Source organism: Trachypithecus francoisi, unplaced genomic scaffold (assembly GCF_009764315.1).
Source record: "Trachypithecus francoisi isolate TF-2019V2 unplaced genomic scaffold, Tfra_2.0 Lachesis_group12, whole genome shotgun sequence".
In the NCBI taxonomy this organism is placed as follows: domain Eukaryota; kingdom Metazoa; phylum Chordata; class Mammalia; order Primates; family Cercopithecidae; genus Trachypithecus; species Trachypithecus francoisi.
This window is the reverse complement of record NW_022681457.1, coordinates 29,514,122-29,523,286: the sequence shown is the minus strand read 5'-3', so window position 1 is coordinate 29,523,286 and position 9,165 is coordinate 29,514,122.

The following is a 9,165-nucleotide window of genomic DNA, read 5'->3' as shown; positions in this document are numbered from 1 at the left end:
TTTAACATGGTCCTATTTCAGTTAGGATTGTATTTGAGTACACATCACTGAAACCCAAATAACAGTGGCCCAGATATGCTAAAAGTTTATTTCTCAATCAGGTTGAAAGAAATTCAGAGGCTGAATTTCTTGGATACTTGGATTCAAGCGTGCTATGCAGATACCACAAAATCATCAGAACCTAGTACATTTTTGCTCTGTCATTCTCAGCAGATGGCTTCTATCCTCAAGATGATCTCATGATCCAAAATGGCTGCCGGTGCACCAGTCATCATTTTCACATTCTAGAGAGCAAGAAGGTGAAATAATAACAGACCAATTAGGGCACACTGAAAGCTGAGTTATCTCCACTGAAGAAGCCTTCGTGTAAGTCCCATACAACACTTCTGTTGACATCTCACTGGCTGTAACTTAATCACATGACATTTTGTTGTAAGAAAAGCTGGGAAATGCAGCCTTTTAACTATGCTTGTTGCCAACCTAAACAAAATCAAGGATCTTACAAGGGATGAAGAAGATAACGTATTTGGGTTAAGCCTCTAAAAATCTCTACCACATATCCTCAGCCCCTCTATTCCCACACTTATGCTTCTCATTTCAATCTGATGATTCAACCTTTTTACTAGGAAAGAAACCATCAAGTCTCAAATCTTCTAATACTGCTCCTCTTGACTTTCAACTTACTCGTTTATAGAACTAGACCTCATTTCCTCCGTTTCTATGTCAGAGGAAGAATTGTCCCTACTCCTCCTGCTCAAGGCTAAAACTTGTGCTGTTAACATGTGCAGTTTATTATATGTCACGTATACATCAATACAGCTCTTTTTAAAATTTAAAGATTTTAAACTCATAAACTTCTTAATCCTTTACCATCTGTTTTCCATAGAAACTCACACTTTCCACCATCTACTCCTTCCATTCCTTCAATTCTTTCTTCCCTTCATTTCTTGAGCATTGTTTTTTGTTTGTTTTTGTTTTCCTTTTTGGTTCTCCACCTGCTTCTGTGACCACATTTGTTCTGTCAATGTTTTGTATTAGTGTATTCTGGAGACTTCTCCAGACTCTTTATTTTGTCCTCTTCTATTCTTGGCTTCCCAGATATTCACATCAATTATTACAGTTCTATTAGAGGAAATGTTATGCTCCTGTCCTCATGTTTCAGGATAAAGAACTTACATTCCCAAGAAAGAATAGTATTGAAAGAACCCTACTGAATGAACCCCCCCTTTCTCCCATGAGAGAATTAATTTATCTGACTCCTATTTTTACATAGTCCCTTATAGGGGAGAGGTTAAAATGTTAAAGTCCATGGTTCCCATGTCGCCTGTTCTCTCTCTTTTTGTACCAGCTTGCCTGTGGAAATCACAAACTCTGCTCTCCTCTATGTACTACACTGAACTGTAGGTCTGAGGAATAACTTTAGTGATTTCAAATCAGAAGAGAGCTTCAGTAAACCCTTGTGGCAAAAGATCTAAGCCAGTCTTGTTACTATTGAAACAGATATATGGATCTCCATCTATTGGTATCTGTATTTATTTCTGTACTGGTCCTTAACTGAGAGAGAGAGAGAGAAATATGGTCTAATACTCCCTTAAGCCCCAGTGGGCCCCCAAAACCACATCTGTGCCAACTGCTCCCAGGCCCATCTCTCTGGTCCTGAAATATTATATTTTCAACTGACCGTCTGGCTGTCCTCTTCACCCATCCCAGACTTCTGCTGTATTATTTTTTGTTTGGCTGGTTTTAAAACATTGAGCTTTATGTAAGCATGATTTTGAAGCTATATATGTCTTTCTTGAGGCTCAAAATTATTAAACATTGGAGAATTGTGTAATTAATAGATTACAAAGTTGAGGAATCTAGGGGATAGGAAGAGCTAAGGAGTCATTTTTTCTGTATTCTTGATTTTGAAAAATGGCACAAGCATCCACTCAGTCCCAGGAAGAGGACAAGATGAATGGCAGAACCTCACAGCAGCCTGAAACAAGAACTGGAAGACCATTAAGAACCCAGGTATCTGTTCTTGTCTCCTAAATTTTCTCATTATTCCAGGAGATATTCCCATGCCCTTCTCATAAGTACTCCCTTTTGACTTCAGGTTGCTTTAGAAGATTTATATTACTGACAACCATCATCTGATGTTTATCACATGCTTTATACTTCTGATTACTTTCTAGGTTGTTCTTGAGCATGACACAAATAAAGCACGTTTTTAAGTGTAAAATAACATATCCTCGTTATCCTGCATTTGCTTCCTTTTTTTCTCTCCTTCAGATTGCCTGTCCACACTGCAGAATCTGGAAAGCTTAAAAGCTGTATTTCCAGACGTTTTTGCACCTAGGGTGTAGATAAAAATTTTGTCCCACCAAATAGATGCACTTGTGCAAAATATGGAAAGCAGAAACGAGGTAGAGGCCTTTTCCCTGCCCCTTTTAGACTGGTTTTCTTCTGGCCAACATTATCTTGGGGACAGAAGCTGTTTCTATAGCAAAGTTGCAGTGTCTATTATCCAGCTTCATTGGTGTAGAAAGTAGTTGCAATAGAGGCAGTGGGGACTGTAGCCTCTTAATCTGGCTTTCTGATCCTTGAAGATGTCATTCAGATCATGCAATGCAGGTCCTTGACTATGGGGTGGTGAGTTCTTCTACTTCTACTCAAAATTTCCAGGGATAGCTTCAGAGATGGTAACTTCCACAGTGGTTAGGAGTTGCTGTGTTATTCTTGGAGCAAGGATTTTTCTCCTCCCAACTTTCCAATGACTTTTACTAGCAGTTAATTTCCTGCATTAAATCACTTCTTGCATAAAATTTCTAAAGTGGCTCTCTTTCCTGCACTGAACCCTAACTGATATACTATTGTATTGTCTACCACCAGAATTAGCAAGGTTAGAATAATATAAGAATCGTTTTCATGGCCAGAGACCCAGGAATGCCCAAATCCTGTTCTGCTTATCTTCCCTTCCATTGGAGTTCCTAAGGGAGCTGGCCATGAAAGGAGTAATAAATAAAAATCAAAATACCACTTATTACTAGGTTTACACAGCTTAACACCAATTGCAATGCCTGGTAATGGGCTCTTTGACCCCAAATGTCCATCTGAACATCTTATTGCTTTGGCTGGGATAGGCAGGAAGAATTGGTATAGGCAGTTGAAGAGAAGGTAAGACAACAGAGTCATCTAGAATCTGCTAATTCAGCCACCTGTGAGAAGGAGAAGGGAAAAAGAAGTCTATGCATTTTAAGGTACAGTAACCTTGCTCACTAGTCCACATGGCTCAACCAACAGTCCCAAAATCTGACCACTCAAACTAACTTCTCTCCCTATGGTGGGAACAAACAAGGAGTTGAGAGAAGGGGGTTGAGCATGGAAAGAAATCACAGGATACATGAGAAGGGGCTGGCCAGGCAGAGCAGAGAGGTAAGAACTATTGAATATCCTTCAGTACGTGTTAGTCTCTTCTTCTGGCCCATCATAAGTGCTTTGATGAAGTGTATATTTATTTACATTTTTGTCTGTCCCTTTGAAGTTACTTGCAGAGCTAAGACTTTCCAATTTGTACAAACCTATAATAGGTAAAAGTGTGTGTGTGTGTGAAGGAAAAGGAAGGAATGGTGATGGGGAAGTTGACCTGTGGGGGCAGTATTGATAAGTCAGAAGGTGTTGATCAATATCATCAAATGTGTATTAACTTTTCATTTTTTATTAATACACATTTGTACATACAGGGTGTATTAGTCCATTCTCATGCTGCTAATAAAGACATACCTGAGACTGGGTAATTTATAAAGGAAAGAGGTTTAATTGACTCTCACAGTTCCGCAGGGCTTGGGAGGCCTCAGGAAACTTACAATCATGGTGGAAGGGGAAGCAAACACATACTTCTTCACATGGTGGCAGCAAGGAAAACTGCAGAGTGAAGTTGGGGGAAAGTCCCTTATAAAACCATCAGATCATGTGAGAACTCACTATCACGAGAACAGCATGGAGGTAACCACACCCATGATTTAATTACCTCCCACTGGGTCCCTCTCATGACATGTGGGGATTACATAAACTACAGTTCAATATGAGATCTGGGTGGGGACACAGCCAAACCATATCATGAGGTACATGTGATATTTTATTTACATGTACAGAACGTGTAATGATCAGAGTTTAGTATCTCCATCATCTTGAGCATTTATCATATCTGTGTGTTAGGAACATTTCAAGTCCTCGCTTCCAGCCATTTTGAATTATTGCTAACTATAGTCACCCTACTCTGCTATCAAATATTAGAATGTATTCCTTCTACCTAATTCTATGTTTTCACCCATTAACCAACCTCTCTTTATGACCCCACACATATCCACACTCTTTCCAGCCTCTTTGAACTATCATTCTACTCTCTACCTCCATGAGATCCACTTTTATAGCTCCCGCATATGAGTGAGAACATGTGATATTAGTCTTTCTGTTTTCTGCCTTATTTCACTAACACAGTGCTCTCCAGTTCATCCATGTTGCTTCAAACTACAAAATTTCATTCTTTTTTGTGGCCAAATAGTATTCCATTGTATATATATACCACATTTTCTTTATCCATTTATCCACTGATGCACACTTAGGTTGATTCCATATCCTTCCTACGGTGTGAATTTTTAGGATTAATTGGCCTTAATGAAAATACTAGTAGACCCCCTTCTCACTACTGCACTTGACTAGTCTTAAAAAATATACTAGTAGAAATGCTACTAAACTACACAGATTTTTCTGGGAGGAAGAGACTGAAAGCAGAAATCCTGAATGTACTTTCAATAGGTTATTTGACTTAACCTCTCTGGAAGAAAATGAGTGACATGAACTTTAAAATTTTCTGACTCTACTCTGTACTCTGGAAACACCTCGGAGTTTTTGCCATCTCTAAAGAGCTTCCTGACCCAAATAAATCAACACTAGCCTCTACGCTGGTAATACCTACCTCCTTAAGACACCTCTGCATATTCTCTTTACTTTTGCCCACACTAAAGAAAAGAATATATCTTTCTGAAAGTGAAGAAGCTACACTTTCAACATTTTTTTAAAAATCAAGTTGACCCTGTATTAAAATAGACAGGAGTAAGTTCATTATCCAGGAAATAAAATTCTATTTTGTTTATCTTATTGACAGTACTGTTTGTATTGTTGAATGACCTTATGGACTCAAGTTTACAGCCAAGTACTTAACTAGCACTCTAACAATATGTAGGGCCTTACATTAATACTGTCCTTGGGAATATATCCCAAGAATTGTGTCATTTCTATAAGAGATGGAATTCCTTGGGAGCAAGAACTGTGTCTCATTAACACCTACATCCTTCACAGCATAGTTGTAACACAGTGGACCCTAGAAATATAGATGAATGGAGAGATGGTGAAATTGATGGTTAAACAGATGGCTGCACAGATGGTTGGATGGATAAATATGTTATTTTTGTTATCTCAACACACTCCTTTGGAAGGGCTTCAAGATGAACCTGTGTAATATTTAATTCTGCTGAAAGAGAGGTAGGAGTAAACATGGGTTATAGTCAAACTCAGACACAACAGAACAAAACAAATTAATATTAAAGGTTTTTAAAAACTTTACATTTTGAAGTCCAGAACCCTAGTTAAATGTTTTGCTTTTTATAGTTTAGAATCTTCTTTTCCATTCTTATCTTTTATCTCAAAATAATGCTGTGTTACTATTAGCTCCAGGAAGGGCGTTAGAACATAGTTATGCTCTAGTCTAGAAACTAGCTACGCAAAGTATGGTCCATTAGAGCATCCCCATCTCCTGAGACCATGTTAGAAACGCAGAATCTCAGGCTCTTCCCTAGACCTACTGAATCAGGATCTGTATTTAACAAGTTTCCCAGGTGACTGTTATACACATTAAAGTCTCAGAAACACTGGTCTATATTCTAGACAATAATGAGTGAGAAGTAGGCTAGTCCAGAAGCCTTGACCTCTGGCATGAGACTCTTAAGTCTACACAGAGTAATAAACTTCAAATAGTATCTTGCTAGTGGAGAAGTCTAAGATGCTGAGGTACAGATTTTGATATGTTGGACTACAGAGAGTAAGATTTGGAGGTAGAGGGTGAAGTCTGTGGGGACAGGGAACAGTGTGTTATGTGTATGGGGTAAATGGGATAGTACTAAAATTCATTCCATGGGTAACTAGAACCCACAGGAAATTCAAGTGGCTACAATCAGATGATTGAAGTATAATGCAAGGTCTCCACTAGGTTTCATTGCCCTGAAAAGGGATGGAAAACCTGGGATACTCACATTGTCCCCAGAGAAACCTAGCTTCCCTGATATCACCACTGAGCCCTTCAACTTCAGAAGGCACAGCCAAGCCCATGTCCTGCTTAGAGAAGGAAAGAACTGAGAGTTCACTGGCCAGCCATGTCAGATCTTTTTAAACTTTGGCCAGAGGCCAAGCAGTCTGCAGCATGCTGGGTGCTTACTTCAAAGATTTAACAAAAATCCAGTATGGGAGGACAGAGCCTGACAGTGAGGATGTGTGGCTGGTATTAATGTCCTGAAATGACATATGGAGAAACTGACGTAGGTAGATAAAGTGTCTTACTTGCACTAGCTTGGTGTAATGACCCTGTGCAAATCAACTCACCTGTTAACTATATATTTTTAGTTATTTTCTTATTGGCTGCTCTAGAGATTACAATATCCATTTTATTACAATCTATTTCAGGTTAACAGTGACTTAATCCTGTTAAAATATAGCGAACTTTGCTCCAATATAGCTCTATTTCTGTGTTCTTCCTTTGTCCTATTATTGTCATCTATATGGCATCTTACATAATTTATAAACCCAGCCATACAGTATCACAATCATTGCTTTTAACAATCTATGTCTTCTAAGCAAATTTTTATTAAAAAATTATGTATTTATACTGCTATTTATATTTGCCATTTCTAATGTCCTTCATTTCTTTCTGTGGATTCCAGTTACTGTCTGGTATCATTACCTTTCAGCCTGAAGGATTTCCTTAATACTTCCTGCAAGGCAGGTCTGCTAGCATCAAATTCTCCATCTTTATTTAGGAATGTCTCCATCTTTATTTAGGAAATAAAGGTGAAATAAATTCACCTTTATTTCTCCCAGATAGTTTTGATGAGTATAGATTTTTGATTGACCTTTTTTTATTTCAACACTTTGAATATGTATTCCATGACCTTCTGACTCCATTGTCAGTTAGTTAACCATATAATTGTTTCCCTGTACATAAGGCATTTTTCTTGTTTTCAAGGTTTTCTTTGGTTTTCAACAGTTTCTCTTTGATGTATCTAAATGGAAATCTCTTTGCATTCACCCTACTTGGTGATGGTTGCATTTCTTGAATCTGTAGACTAATTTTTTTTTTTTGAGTTGGAGTCTCACTCTGTTGCCCAGGCTGGAGTGTAGTGGCATGATCTCGGCAAGCTCCGCCTCCCAGGTTCATGCCATTCTCCTGCCTCCACTTCCTGAGTAGCTGGGACCGCAGGTGTACGCCACCATGCCTGGCTAAGTTTTTGTATTTTTAGTAGAGACGGAGTTTCACCGTGTTAGCCAAGATGGTCTCAATCTCCTGACCTCGTGATCCTCCCGCCTCAGCTTCCCAAAGTGCTGGGATTGCAGGCGTGAGCCACCACGCTTGGCCAGATTAATGTTTTTTATCAAATTTGCAAAACTGTCAGCCATTATGTCTTCAAATAATTGTGCTGCCTTCCTCCTCTCTCCCTGACTTCTGGGATTTTCATTACATGCATATTGACAGTTAATGTTGTCTGACAGATCTTTGAGGGACATTTTTCTTCAATATTTCTTCTCTATGTTTTCCAGATGGGATAATTTCTATCTGTCTTCAAGTTACCAGGTTCCTTATTCCATGATACCAAATTTGCTATTTATCCCATCTAGCAAATTTTTCATTTATGTTATTCTGTTTTTCAACTCTCGATTTCCATTTTTATAGTACCTATTTATGTATTTATTGAGATTCCCCATTTTTTGAATCATTTTCATCACATTTTCCTTAAATACTTTACAGGTAGTTTCCTTTAATTCCTTGGACATGTTTATAATAGCTATTTTGAAGTCTTCATCTGCTGAATCCATCATCTGGGTTCACTTACATATTATGCATATTGGCTATGTTTTTCCTAAGGGCCACACTTTCTGGTATTTGTACATCTCACAATTTTTTTCAACTGGACGTTAATCAAAAATTATCAAAATATATTGTAGTAACTTTGTTTTCTGGTTTATTTCTCTAAACTCTTATTGTTGATTTTTTGTTTTTCTTTATTTAGTAACTTACCTGTACTTAATCTGCGGAATCTGTCTCCTCTGCAGTATGCAGCCATAGTTGTCTCTGCTCAGCTTTTTTTTTTTTTCAGAGATAGGGTCTCACTCTGCCATCCAGGCTGGAGTGCAATAGCATGATCATAGCTCACTGCAGCCTTGAACTCCTGTGCTGAAGCTATCCTCCCACTTTAGCCTCCCAAGTGGCTGGGGGGCTGGACACAGTGGCTCACACCTGTAATCCCAGCACTCTGGGAGCCTGAGGCAGGTGGCTCACCTGGGGTCAGGAGAGTTCAAGACCAGCCTGGCCAACATGGCGAAACCCTATCTCCACTAACAATACAAAAATTAGCCAGACATGGTGGCATGTGCCTAATAATCCCAGCTACTCAGGAGGTTGAGGCAGGAGAATCACTTGAACCCAGGAGACAGAGGTTGCAGTGAGCCAAGATCATGCCATTGCACTCCAGCCTGGGTGACAAGAGTAAAATACTGTATTTAAAAAAAAAAAAAAAAGTATACCAAGTAGCTAGGACCACAGATGAATGGCATTATGCCCAGATAATTGTTTTATTTTATTTTTGTAGACATAGAATCTTGCTATGTTGCCCAGGCTGGTCTGGAACTGCTGGCCTCAAGCAATCCTACTGCCTCAGCCTCCCAAAGCACTGGAAGCATTTTTTAATTCTTACTTTTACTTTTTAGTCTAGTTTTCTAGAAGGTGCTCCTGTGTCTGCATAGCTTACTAGTCAGTAATTGGTCAGAAAATGCTCAGATGCCTTCAGCCAGTAAGATTTCTAGCTAATCCTGATGGACCTGAGTATGGGTCAAACTTTGTGCATACAAGTTTCA